Consider the following 15271-nt stretch of genomic DNA (forward strand, 5'->3'; position numbering starts at 1 on the left):
TTTAATCAAGTCATTAGCCATAACCTTCTGCAGTAACATTTAAATTCCAGAGAGGAGGAACTCGAACCACAAATCATTGAGTCATAGTGTCATATGATCCATCAAAAATAAAAACTATATAAACTGAAACCACGACATTTAACAAACCTACAAAACTATCAAAGATTAAAAGCAATACAAACCAACAGATAAAACGCCAATGGCGCTGAATAGGGAAATTCACCTACTGCCCAAAGGGGGCAACTACCCATCCCAAACTACCCATAAGTGGGCATCTAGCCATCCCAACCATTTTCCCTCCTTCTAAATAGAGCTGTACCACAAACACAAGCAGAATAGAAAGTAAATATACCATAGAATAGCAATATGAAGAAAAAAAACATTTAAGATCGATGGGGTAAATACCCCACCCATCCTCTGGTATAACTTCACTTAGAAATTGAAAGTACACATCTCAACTGCCACCAAACACAGTTTAAACCGGATTATTACCAATCGGGAAAACAAGGAAAAGAACGCTCCAACTGGACTTCCTCGGTTTTTTTAAAAAACAACAAAGATGGAACCAAACCGCGGGGGCGACACAGTGCTTAGCACTACTGCCACACAGCACTAGAGACCCGGGTTCAATTCCCACCTCAGGCGACTCTGTGTGGAGTTTGCATATTCTCCCCGTGTCTGCGTGGGTTTCCTTCGGGTGCTCTGGTTTCCTCCCACAATTCAAAAATGTGCAGGTTAGGTGAATTGGCCATGCTAAATTATCCGTAGTGTTAGATGAAGGGGTAAATGTAGGAGTATGGGTCTGGTTGGTATATGCTTCGGCAGGCCGGTGTGGACATGTTGGGCTGAAGGGCCTGTTTCCACACTGTAAGTAATCTAATCAAACAACACTATTTGTAGATACTAAATTGTTCAGATTCGGTTAATTTGTCCACAAAGTCTCTTGCCTTCTCCGATGTATCAAAGAGATGTACGGATCCATGTAAGGTTATCGGAGCACCGCCGGATACCTCAGAGAGTACTGGATCCCAAACTCCCTCAGTCTTCTCTTGGCAGAAACATTATCCGTCAGGGGGCGGGAATTAAACAGCCAGGGCTGACAAAGGAAGTCAGGAAATGTATCATAGGGAAAGAGAGAGTCTACAAAGTGGCCAAGAGCCCTGGGAAATCAGAAGATTGGGAAGACGACAAAAACAAACAGAGGGTCCAGTGTTGGGGCCGCAGCTGTTGACTTTATATATTAATGATCTGGATGAAGGGACTGTGGGACATTCTGGCGAAGTTCACCGATGATGCAAAGTTAGGCAGACAAGCAGGTCGTTCTGAGGAGATGGGAGGCTGCAGAAAGATTCAGACAGTTTCGGAGAGTGGTCCAGGAAATGGCTGATGAAACTCAACCTGAACAAATGCTAGGACTTGCACTTTGGAAAAAGGAATACAGGCATGGACTATTTTTTAAACAGTGAGAAAATTCATAAAGCCAAAGTACAAAGGGATCTGGGAATGATAGTCCAGGAATCTCTAAAGGTTGACTTGCAGGTTGAGTCCGTGGTTAAGAAAACAAATGTAATGTTGCCATTTATCTCAAGAGGGTTGGAATGTAAAAGCAGCGATGTCCTTCTGAGACTTTATAAGGCTCTAGTTAGGCCCCATTTGAAATACTGTATCCAATTTTGGGCTCCACACCTCAGGAAGGACATACTGGCACTGGAGCATGTCCAGCGGAGATTCACACAGATGATCCCTGGAATGGGAGGCTTAACATACAATGAACAGCTGAGGATCCTGGGATTGTATTGATTAGAGTTTCGAAGGTTGAGGGGAAATCTAATACAAATTTACTCGATAATGCATGGCTTAGAAAGGGTGGATGCTGGGAATGTGTTTCCATCAGGACCCATGGGCACAGCCTGAGAATTAGAGGGAGGTCAATTTAGAACGGAAATGAGGAGACATTTCTTCAGGCAGAGAGTGGTGGGCCTGTGGAATTCATTGCCGTGGAGCGCAGCAGAGGCCAGGACGTTCATTGTCTTCAGGGCAGAGATTGATAAATTCTTGATCACGCAAGGAATTAAGGGTGACGATGAGAGTGCCACAAAGTGGCGTTGAAATGCCCATCATTCACAATTGAATGGCGGGGTGGACCCGATGGGCTGAATGGCCTTACTTCCATTCCTATGTCTTAGGCTCATCGTCGTAAGGTTTTCTTTTCTGGTTTCCCACCGCTGAGAAGTCCTGGCAAAGGCATGAGCTTCGAGCCCTCGTAAATTAGGGCCTTCAGATCCTTCCCCTGGATTAGACTACCGACAGTGTGGAAACAGGTAACACTATGGGCAATTTAACATGGCCAATTCACCTTTGTACTGTGGGAGGAAACCAGAGCAATGTGCAAACTCCACACAGGCTGTTATCTAAGGCGGGAATTGAACCTGGGACCCTGGTATTGTGAGGCAGTAGTGCTAATCACTGAGTCACCTGATTCTGGGACCTGCCACAATTCTCTCCTAAGCTCTGCAGTTAATGCAGGTTTTGAGCAAAGTAAAATGTAGATCCGCAAATACAAATTCACCCACAAACTTATACGTGCCTGTGTGTGTGTGTGTATGTGCGTGTGTATGTGTGTGTTCGCGCGCGTGTGCGTGCGCGTATGTGTGTGCGTGCGTGCGTGTGTGTGCGTGTGTTTGTGCATATACGTGTGTGTGTGCGTATGTGTGTGTGCGTGTGTTTGTGCGTGCGTGTGTGCGTGCATGTGTGTGCGTATGTGTGTGCGTGTGTGTGTGCATGCGTGCGTGCGTGTGTGCGTGTGTGTGCACGTGTGGTCATGTGTGTTTGTATGTGCGTGTGTGTTTGTGCATGTATGTGTGTGTGTGTGTGTATGGGGTGGGGGGGTCAGGCTGTTCTGAGTGTCAACAGACAGGAGTGTTCCCTCCCAGTCAGAGAACACTTCAGCAATTCGGGACATTCGACCTCGGACCTTCCTCCAAGGGGGACTTCGGGACAGGCAACAATGAAAAGTGGCCGAGCAGAGGCCGATCACCAAGTTTGGTAACAATGGAGATGGCCTCAACTGGGACATTACAGGTGACCCCATTCAACTACACACACCCACACACACATACACACACACACACACAAACACACACGCATACACACATGCTCACACACACTTACATACACAAACATACGCATACACATACACACATATACATACACACACATACACACACACACATACACACACACATACACACACACATACACACACATATACACATACACATAAACACACACGCATGCACACACACATACACACACATGCACATAAACACACATATACACATACACATAAACACACACACACATACACATGCACACCCACATTCACACACATACACACACCCCTACACATACACACACCCACACGCACACATATACACACACACACACATACACACATACACACACATAAACACAAACAAACACACACATACACATACACACACGCGCACATTAACAGATATACACACACACACATAAACACATACATACACATACACACATACACATCCACATACACACACACACCCACATACACACACACACGCGAGCACACACATACACACACAGACAAACACACACATACGCATACACATATACATACACACATACAAACATACACATACACAGAGACATATACACACACATACACACATACTCAAACACGCATACACATAAACACACATACGCACATACATCGACACACATATACATGCACACATAACCACACACCCATACACACACATACACACACTTACACATACACACACATACACACACACAGACATACGCATACACACATATATATAAACATACCTACACACACATACACACACACGTGCACACACATACATGCACATACACACACACAAATAAATGCACACATACACACATATACACACACATATACACGCACAAACACACACACAAAAAACAGATATATACCCCATTACACTCAAACACATACACATACACACACTCTCACAGACACTCACACCATCGCCCCCTCCCACGCACACCCAAAGACACACACTCACTCGGTCTCCCCTGCGCACACACACATATACATTTGAGGGGTGAATTTGTACGTTCAGAATTATGTTTTGTTTTGCTCAAAACCTGCATAAAACCATGTAAGATTCTGTAAATGCCACTTTAGAAATAGAATCAGTCTGACCGAACATTGGGACACAGACAGATTTTAACCTCACATCTTCAATGCATTATCTGAGCTGAGATGGCACCGATTGTTAAAACTCTCTTGAGAATGTAACTTTAACAAAGGTCTGGGATGTACATAACAAGGAACTGAAACAAACATGATCATTCTAAAAGATGAAAGACTTCAGCTCAATTTGTTTAATATTACATGCCATTACACTGCAATCCTGTTGCTAAAACCTCAGTGTTTTACGATCCTGCTCCACAACCACCTGATGAAGAAGCAGCTCTTCGAAAGCTAGTGTTTCCCAATAAACCTGTTAGACTATAACCTGGTGCTGTGTGATTTGTAACGTTGTCCGCTCCAGTCTAACACCGGCTCCTCCAAATCATAACCTTTATGTCAATGACTGGTGCGTTTTGGATGATAATGTAAAACATAACAATAGAAACCATCCAAAGTTGGGGCTTGATGTTTTCAAGTCATTACACTATGACTTTTCCCCTGGCGGTTTATTCCATTGTGGGATTGTTTTTATTCATTTCTAGGGCGTGAACATTGCTGGCCAGATCAACATTTATTGCCTCTCCCTAGTTTCCCCTGAATGGTGATGGGGAGCTATCTTTGTGAACCACTGCAATCCATGTGCTGCCTGTATCTCCTTTCGAACTGATTGAAGATTTAACAGGAGGGAGTCGGCCATTTTGGATTTGTTCAATACATTCACATCACTTGTATGACCCTTTGATATTTTACTTATACATTCTGTGTCTGATGCCTCCTCTCTCATTACACCTGATGAAGGAGCAATGCTCCGAAAGCTCGTGTTTTCAAATAAACCTGTTGGACTAAAACCTGGTGTGGTGTGATTTTTGACCATTTGTTGGAGGTAAACCTACAATGAATCAATGGAGGGTGTTCCAGGATTGTGACCGAGCTACAGGGAAGGAATGCGATATGTTTCTGACTAGGCCAGTGTTTATTGCCCAGAGGGTGAGTCAACCACATTGCTGTGGGTCTGTAGTCTCACCAGGTTTTCTTCCTGAAAGGAGAATATGGAACCAGTTAGCTTCCTAACAAACCTCAATAGCAATATATGGTTCCCATCAGACAAAGCTCCTCCTGAGCTGAGATTTCACCACCTTGTATGGTGGGATTACAGTCCATCTCCCCCACACCATGAACTTGGTGTTCTGGATTCCTACTCCAGGTCTAGCACTGCACCACCATCTCCCCTTATTAACTGGAATTGAGATCAAACAGACACAGGGTGCTGATCAGAGTTCATGTTTAAAAACATAACAGCCCAAATGGGATATGAACTTACAACCCTTGACTTTGAACATGGACACCCTCTTCATGATGCATCTGAGGTGAGATACCATGTTAGACACCCACGGCAATTGATAGCTCTGTCTTTGGTTGTGCTCCGAAGATCTTAAAAATTCGGCAATTCAGCTCCTCGAGCCTGCCTTGTCATTCCACACGATCATGGCTGATCTCATCTCGGCCTCAACTCCACTTTCCTGCCTGCTCTCCATAACACTTCAACCCAACTACAGCCTGCATGTAGTGATCCCTTTTCATGGCACAAGGCACTTCACAGGAACCACATTCAGGAAACCATTACACATGGATCGAAACCTTGGCCAAAGAGAGGAACACCTTGAGATCCTGAGACCCCAAGGTAGAGGGGTGGAGATCTTTACAGAGTGACTTCCAGAGGGTACCATCCAGGCACAGACAGTGATGTCCAAGCAATGAATAACAGGAAGTTGCAGGAAGCCAATCTGGCCTTCAATTTCCTGAATTATTCTTTTTGCCCTTCTTAAAGAAAGAAACAACATTGAGTATTCTCCAGTCCTCAGGGAATTCTCCTGTGACCATAAAGGATACAAATATTTTGTACAAATCCGTAGCAATTTCCACACCTGCCTCTCTCAGGATTCTATGAAAGATTCCATCAGGTCTTGGGGACTTGTCGACCTTAATGCTTTTCAAAACACCCAACACCTCATTTTTAATATTAACATCCTCTAGAATATCAATATACAAGACTCACCATCCACCATGTCATAGAGCCATAGAGATGTACAGCATGGAAACAGACCCTTCGCTCCAACTCGTCCATGCCGACCACATATCCTAATCTAATCTCGTCCCATTCGCCCGCCCTGGGCCCATATCCCTCTTGACCCTTCCTATCCATATCAGTGAGCAGTGTAGGTTTCTTCCCTCCTGCCCTCCTGACCAAGTACTCGCTTTCTTTGTCTGCCTTTCTTCTTTTTAAAAGTGCCGATGTTTTGAGTTTATTTTTCTCCAAAGTTGCAAAATAAAACAGTAATTGCTGCTCCTGGAATTTGAGGAAATCACCCTCAAAACTTAAAATGCCTCAATAAAGGAGCAGCTCTTACAGTCACAACTTTTTCCCGTCCTCCATCTTGGACTACCCAGAATCCTTTGGAAATACCAATGCAGTTTATTCATTAAGAACCTCACCCACTTCCTCCGGCTCCATGTGTAAATTCCCTCCTTTGCTCTGAGAAGACATACTCTTTCCCTGGCGACCTGTTGCTTGTTATCCCTCTGTAAAATGCCTTGGAGGTTCCTTCATCCTGTTTTCCATAAAAATTGCATGGTCCCTTCCAATTCTCTATTTCCTAGTTTGAGTTCATTCCTGTTATCTCCAGGGATCTGTCTGTCTTCAGTTTCTTGAACCTTACTTATACCTTCTTCCTCTTTCTGCCTAAGACTTAACATCATAACACGTCTGAACAGGTCAACGAAATATATCGACAGGAACCGTCGACAGCATCAACCTGCATTTATTGAGTTATCTTTCAAAACCAATTCAGTGCAATTGAAATACTGTGTGGTATCACTCACTGTAATAAACACTCTCCTTGAATAAGGTGAAGAGAAAGTAATGGCAAATTATAAAATTACCAAAATAATGCATGACAATGGTTCTTAAATATATGTTTATAAATTACTCTACAGATACTTATAGAAATTAAATAAGGAGGAACAAATATCATCGACAATTAACCATACACTTTGCAATATTTCACTTTCACTGTAGAATTGTAGTTTTAAGATCAAAGTTTTTCTGAAGTTGATCAGATCTCACCCCATCTAATACTGATCCTTTATACCTTTCCCCCCAAACTTGAGGTGAGAATTCATATGTTTTAGAGGATTGCCTTATTTGATGAGCTGTTCCTTGATATATAATAAGTATAATCCCACAGACTTTGTCATGATTGCACCTTGTCTAAAGTCTGAATCAAATCATTCAATAGCAGACAATTCCCAAGAGGTTAATGAGCAAAAGTCCCATTCAATGTTTTCAAGTCTCCATTCTCCTTACGTAAAAAAATATATACAAAAGTTAAATACCACAAGTGCTGGAAATCTGCAATAAAATCAGGAAATATTGAAATGCAGCTCAGGTAGCATCTGTGGAGAGAAATACAATTATCAATTTGCAATATTCATTTTGTTTTTTTCAGCAGATGCTCCAAACCTGAGTGTTTCAGTAATTACTGTTTATATTCTTAATGTAGATCATGCCCTTGGAGTGATTAATGTGAATGAAATGTTAAATATATCACTGAGATGTGCTGGTGAAGGGCATTGTTTCGTAAATACATGGAGCACTTACAAAGAGAGGCTGGTGTGAGAATTGTTCCCCACGTTATTACAGTTCCAGACAGATACCCCAAATTGTTAAGCTCCGAGGTGAGCAGGGACGAAATGGTTTCCTTTCTTCATTTACCTGGATCCTTGGTTGGTCACTAACAGGTTAATTTAAAAAGGGACCCTTTCTTGTGGATGTCTTCCTCCCAAACCAATTGAATTGGCGTTTAAAAGTAGCCAATTAAACCTGGATATGTTGAATGAAAAAAAGAGTGAATCTATTCATATCAGAATGCAAAAAGATTATTGTAACTCACATACACACAGATTAGGAAGAGAAGGAGTTGCAAGTAGATAGCATAGTGAAGAAGGCATTTGATCCACTTACCTTTATTAGTCAGTGCATTGAGTATAGGAATTGGGATGTTGAGTTGTGGCTGTACAGGATATTGGTTAGGCCACCTTTTGGAACACTGCGTTCAATTCTGATTGCCCTGCCATAGAAAGATGTTGTAAAACTTGCAAGCGTTCAGAAAAGATTTACAAGGGTGTTGCAATGGTCACAGGGTTTGTGCTATCGGGGGAGGAGGAATAGACTGAGGCTATTTTCACTGGAGTGTTGGAGGTGGAAGGGTAGCCTTTTAGAGGTTTATAAAATCATGAGGGACATGGATAGGGTGAATAGCTTCAGTCTTTTCCCCAGGGTGGGGGAGTACAAAAACAGAGGGGAAAAGGTTTACGGTGAGAGGAATAATAATTTAAAAGGAACCTAAGGGGCAACCTTTTCATGCAGAGGGTGGTGCTTATATGGAACATGCTGCAAGAGGAAGTGGTGGAGGCTGGTACAATAACAACATTTAGAAGTTAAAAGTCACACAACACCAGGTTATAATCCCACAGGTTTATTTGGAAGCACTAGCTTTCAGAGCGCTGCTCCTTCATCAGGTGAAGACAACCACCCAGTGAAGGAGCATCGCTTCGAAAGCTAGTGCTTCCAAATAAACCCGCTGGGCTATAACCTGGTGTTGTGTGATTTTTAACTTTGTCCACCCCAGTCTAACACCGGCTCCTCCAAAACATTTAAAAGGCATCTGGATGGGGGTATATGAACAGGGTGGGTTTAGAGGGATATGGGCCAAATGCTGGCAAGTCGGACTAGATTAATTCAGGATATCTGGTCAGCATAGACGAGTTGGACCAAAGGGTCTGTTTCCGTGCTGTATAACTCAAAGACTCTGTAACATTTAAAAGGCAGCTGGATGGGGACATGAATAAGAAGGCTTCAGAGGGATATGGACCAAATGCTGGTTTGTGGGACTAGATAACTTTCGGATATCTGGTTGGCATGGACGAGTTGGAGCAGAGGATCTGTACAACTCTGTGACTCTGTAAGTATAAGCTTTCTTGGGAGATTTTGACTTTTGTTACAGAGCCTTTTTAAATGACTGGGACATTTTAATTTGTGCTTATTTGGTTTAATTGGTTTCTTTTAATTCGTTTTCAGAGTCGTGTAAGGAGACTTTTGAAAAGTTGGCTGTCAGTAGGTTAGAAGACGGAATAGGTTATGCTGCATTCTGCAATTACAGCGATGATGATGTGCCAAGTGTAATACTTCAACTGGCTTGGCATTGATTTATTGGTTAGTACTCTTAGCCATTGAAGTTATAACATCTTCAGTTGAGAGTGAAAGCATATATCTTGGGAGGATATTTAATTGCTCTAAAGATACCACGTATCTGAAAGTTCCCTGCAGTTAATAGATCAATGGGACAGGAATTACCAATTATATCACAAAGTAAGTCTGTTTCTCTCTGCTGAACTTCTACTCAGCTAAAGATTGACTCCGCCTGTTGTGTGACATGGCTTTTAATTTCCACTGATCAACCAGATGAACGTTAGTAACATAATGTCCCGATATAGCGCTGGTTCTTTTCCACAAAGGGGGGTCTCGCACAAAGATCGGGCAGATCTTTCTACTGAGGCAGGAAACAATTTCTCTTCAATCTGAGGCACCAAGAGGGTCTGCGAAATGAAGGGATGATGTCATAACTGGTCAGAAAGGCCTTAGACAGTGTTCTTTAACTGTTACACCTTGACAGCAGCTGCTCCATACTTTAGTGTGCCCCTCAACATGTCATTGTCGATCTTGGAACATGCTCAGCTGTCGCACTCATTTGAGGTCAACACTTTCCACAGAGAGTGCAAGGTGGGAGCCTGCAGGGCCGAATGGATAAGGCCCTGGCTTCCCTAAGCTGGTAATTGTTGGTTCAAGTCCCATCTGGGTTGCTTGGGTTTTAATCCTGGGCTTTGTTGCTGATTTTCATTCCATGTCAACTTCATCTCAATCCAGGCTGACTGAATTTTTCATCGACAGTACTCTGTTAAAAATCACTGTGCCTACGTTGAGATTATGGCAGATGAGGTGACATAGAAACTTGCTCAAGGTAATTCCAGGATTTGGGAGATCTTGGGGTGAATTGTCTGAAAGAGACAGCACAGCCACAATGGGCTGAATGCCCGCTAAGATTCTGTTGATTTGTCCTTAATGCAACTTTTTGCAACATCTCCACTTCCTCCTTCCCCACTAACTGCAAATATCTTGAAAGTGCTGCACACAATAACATTGAGCCCTTTTCCTTCTGCTCCATTTGCCTCAAACTCTGGGTCTGCAAAGTTGGAGTTGAGTTGATTTCTCGACTGGGAGAAAGTGAGCACTGCAGATGTGAGAGATCAGAGTCAAACTGTGTGGTGCTGGAAAAGTACAGCTGGTCAGGCGGCATCCGAGGAGCAGGGGAGTCAATGTTTCGAGTATAAGCTCTTCAGGCCTATGCTCAAAATGTCGACTCTCCTGCTCCTCGGACACTGTCTGACCGGCTGTGATTTCTCAAATGTCCGTCTGGGGCAAAATGGGAGGCGAGATCAATTTATCAAGCAGCCGACAATTTAGCATGAAATGGAAGGGGCAAAAAACAATCAGTAAGAGTAGAAAACTCAGAAAAAAACAATATGACAGGGCAGGGTTCAGTATTTAAAGGTTGCCATTTGACCTTGACGGGTGTATCCCCAACGGCCTAATGGATAAGGCACTGGTCTCCTAAACCAGGGGTTTTTGGGTTCGTGTCCCATCTGGGGTATCTGGTTATTTATGGCTTGTTCACTGTCAACGTTATTTCTAATTGACTTTGGAGAAATCCCCCTTGTCTGCTTTCAGCTGATGGGAAGTGGTGCCCAACATGTTCTTGCTCAAGATTTTCGGGGATCTGCAGGATGGGGGGGTGAATCGTCTGAAAGAGACAGCACAGTCACAATGGCTGAAAACCTGCTGAGATTCTCCTGGGGATGGCATGGTGGCTCAGTGGGTAGCACTGCTGCCTCACAGCATCAGGGACCTGGCTTTGATTCCTCCCTTGGGTGACTGTGTGTAGAGTTTCCAAGTTGGCTCCGTGGTTAGCACTGCTGTCTCATAGCACGAGGGGCCAAGGTTCAATTTCAGCCTCTGGTGACAGTTTGTGTGGATTTTGAACTTTCTCCCCGTGTCTGTGTGGGTTTACTCCAGGTGCTCCAGTTTCTTCCCACAAGTAAATTAGCCATGCAAAATTGCCCAGACTGTTCAGGGATGTGAAGGTTGGGTACATTTGTCAGGAGGACATGTAGGTGAGTGAGTCTGGGTGGACTTGTTGGGCCAAATGGCCTTTTTCCACATTGTATGGAATCTATGAGAAAGACATTTGGACAGGTTCGTGACAAGAAATGCTTGTGTGGATGTGGACCAAGTGGAGGCAGGTACAATTAGTTTTAAAGTTAATGGCTCCATGACACTGCCCCTTCACTTTGGGAGAGGAGTACGCCAAGGCTGCCCCCTGTCCGTCCAGCTGGATTCCCTGTGCGTGGAGCCTTTCCTGTGCCTCTTGTGGAGGAGGTTGTTGGGGCTGGTTCTGTGCGGTGCGAGCACAGGGGTGGTCATCTCGGCCTACGCTGACCACGTGCTCCTCCCTTTCACCGACCCTGCTGACCTGGGGAGGATGTGTGAGTGCCAGGCCTTGTACTCATCGGTCTCTTCCACCAGGATCAACTGGGCCCAATATTCCAGACGACTGGTCAGTCCGTGACGGGTGGAGTCTCTGCCGGAGGAGTTACGGGGGTTCAGCTGGAGTACCACCCATCTCCTCGACCTGGGGGTCTACCTCAGCCCGGCTGAGGAATCCTGGCCGGGGAACTGGCAGGAGCTGGAGGCCAAAGTCTCACCTCGCCCAGGCCTCTGGACAGGACTGCTCCGAGTGCTGTCTCACAGGAGTCGAGTGTTGGTCATAAACCAGCTGGTGCCTGCCATGCTGTGGTACCGGCTGGTCACTTTGGTCCCTCCTCCTGGTTTTGTCACTGACATCCAGAGAATGTTGGTTCACTTCTTCTGGGACAAAAAGATGCACTGGGTCACTGCGCAGGTCCTGAGTCTCCATATTGAGGGGGGCGGTCAGTCGCTGGTGTGCGTTCACACCCAGGTAACGACGTTCCACCTTCAGACCTTGCAGCGATACCTTTACATTGAGCCTCCCCCTCGGCGGGGGGCCCTGGTGATGTATTTTTTCCACCAGGTGCGTAACCTCAACCACGACACTCAGCTCCTGTTCAGGGACCGTGATGGTTTGGAGGTCACTCTCAGGACACTGCCTGTCTTTTACCAGGACCTGCTCACGGTCTGGAACATGGTCGAATCGCGTCACGCCTACCCTCCGGCAGGAGTAACGGCTGTCGTCAGGGAGACGTCGCTCAGGAATCCGCACCTCCGTACTCGTGGGTTCGAGTGACTGTCGGAGGGGAGGGCCGTGACTGCGAGGGTGACCAGGGTCGGGGACGTGCTGGATGGTGGGGGCCTGGGCTGGACGCTGCCGCAGGATATAGCGAGCAGGGCAGCGGTAGACGTCCGGTACGTGGCCACCACCATCCGACACCTTAAAACGACGGTGCTCAGACCCCACCTAGTGCCCCAGTTGGAGGATGCTCAGGTGTGCGGTGGGATCCCGTCTGCACTCACTCCTGCCCGGGCGGAATTTCACATTGGCCCCAGGGTCCAGTACTTCCTGTGGGAGACTGTGCCCCACAACCTGAGCTGTCTCTGGAGTTTTAGTTTTGTCCCTTTCAGGGGTGTATCACAGAGGGCCCTGTACAGACTGCTGCTGCACACCCTCATCCACCTCCCGGACACACCCTGGCGTGCCCATTTACCACCGGGCGGTGGGGACCATCCCCAGTGAAGGGCTCTCTACATGGGAGTCCTCCCCCTTTCTCACGGGGATCTGGGGTGGAGGGTATTGCACGCGGCAGTCCGCAGATTGCGGTGGTTCACGGACTCCCAGCCCAACTGCTTGTTCTGTGGTGCTGTGGAGTCCATGGAACAGGGCGCTTGCACTCCCTTTTTAGCTTTCTGGGAAACCTTCTCCTCCGTTTCTGGTTGGACTTCAGCCCCACACTCCCCATCATTGGGCACCCAGTGCCGAGGGGGGAGGGTTGGTCAGAGGATCTCCTCGTGGGTCTGCTCCTGGGCCGGCCAAACTGGTTGTTCGGGCCGATTGCCTGACCCTCTTCCGCGGTTACGTTCGAGCCCGGGTGTCCCTGGAGAAGGAGCACGCAGTGTCTACCAACTTCCTTGAGCTGTTCAGAGAGTGCCCTCCCCCTCACTGTTTGGTCACACAGCATTTCCCTTTGATGCTTGTCACTGGCCACTCGGGTGTTTCCTTTCTTCCTGGTGGTGGGAATTGAATAAAGATTTGTCCATCTGTTGTCTTTCACTGTGTCTCACACCTGCACACACACAACATGGGTGCTGGGGAAAACATAAGCACTACCACAGTTAGGCAGCAGTGCGGGGGTAAAGAGAAAAACATATACAACCAGGAGATTTGGAATGCCCTCAGTCCAGGGCACTGACTCTGTGTTGGCTCAGCCACAGTCAGTGTGTTCGTGCAAAACAAAACTTAAAAGCTGCCATTTTAATATGACATGTGTGGCCTCAGTGGCCTAATGGATAAGGCACTGGCCTCCTAAGCCAGGGATTGTGGGTTCAAGTCCCATCTTGGGTGTCTGACTTTTAAAGCTTGTCTTCATGGCTGATCTTCATCCGCCGTCAAGTCGATTTCTCATCTCCTCTGGAAAAGTCCCCAGGTCTGTGTTGTGTTGGTGGTACCCTGTGTCAGAAAAATACAGAATGTTGAGGATATGCAGGATTTTTGGGTCAATCGTCTGAAAGCGACAGCACAGTCACAATGACTGAAAACCTGCTGAGATCCTCCTGGGGATGGCATGGTGGCTCAGTGCGTAGCACTGCTGCCTCACAGTGTCAGGGACCTGGCTTTGATTCCTCCCTTGGGTGTCTGTTTGTGTCGAGTTTGCACATTTTCTCGATGGGGTCCTCCGGGTGCTTTGATTTCCTCCCACAGCCCAAAGATGTGCAGGTTCGGTGGATTGGCTTTGGGGAATGCAGGGTGAGAGGATACGGGTTAGGCCTGGCTGGGATGCTCTTCAGAGGGTCAGTGGGGACATGATGGACTGAATGGCCTCCTCCCACCCCACTCTAGGGCTTCTCTGAACAAGGTTGGACCAAATGGTCAGAATTCCACTGCAAGGCCCAGTCAAGGCTTCGCGAAGGGACTGGCATCCAGGTGTGGTTCCTACCCTACTTTTCCCTGATCTTCCTGAATCTTCTGTGGCTTTGGCCAATACGGTCATGAGCTGGGTTCACATCATCCAATGGGGTCACACCAATACACTTAACTGTTGTCATGCCAGGAGCTATAAAGTGGATTGACTCAGGCTGACACTTCTCCAATATACAACCCTCAGCCTGGTTGGAACTGGTTCTTCTTGAATCTTTGTAACTCTTTGATCTTAGTTGCAATGTTGTCTGGAGCTGATAGCTGCTGTTTAATTTAGTTTGGCCAATTTTCTATCAGGTCAAGTTTCTCCAGCTGAGGATCAATTGAGAATGCCTGATTTTGTTGCCACGGTCACGTGACCACACAGGATTGAGATCAGCTGCACAGTGAAGTTTTCAACAAAATCAAAACCCCAAATAAGACTTGAGCCCACAATCTCTGGTTTAGGAAGTTAGTGTCGTACCCATGAGGTCATTGGGGCTCCAACAGATAGAGCTACCAATCTATGGACAAAGCAGTTTCTGTTTTGGTTGTGTTGGTGTCAGTCTAAGCTATATTCTGTCAACATTACCAGCTGAACCCCAGATTACCTGCATGTTTGGTATTTATGATGATGGCCAATATGTCAATGGAAATGATTGAAATCTGGGTGTTCAAGGTTGGAACTGATGGGGCTGTGGCTATGCATTTGGGTCCTTACCTTTCTTAGTCAAGGTATTGAAAACAATTGCAAGAAGGTTAGGATAGAAATGTGAGGTAGTTA

At 45.9% G+C, this 15271-nt stretch overlaps 1 non-coding gene across 1 annotated transcript; it reads left to right on the plus strand.

Annotated features, from left to right (window-relative positions):
• The first annotated feature begins 13862 nt into the window (after nt 1–13862).
• Nucleotides 13863–13935, plus strand: trnar-ccu (transfer RNA arginine (anticodon CCU)). The gene has a single exon. It is a non-coding gene; the product is annotated as a tRNA-Arg (tRNA).
• Nucleotides 13936–15271: the final 1336 nt, after the last annotated feature.

Source organism: Chiloscyllium punctatum, chromosome 18, assembly GCF_047496795.1.
Source record: "Chiloscyllium punctatum isolate Juve2018m chromosome 18, sChiPun1.3, whole genome shotgun sequence".
NCBI classification, from domain to species: domain Eukaryota; kingdom Metazoa; phylum Chordata; class Chondrichthyes; order Orectolobiformes; family Hemiscylliidae; genus Chiloscyllium; species Chiloscyllium punctatum.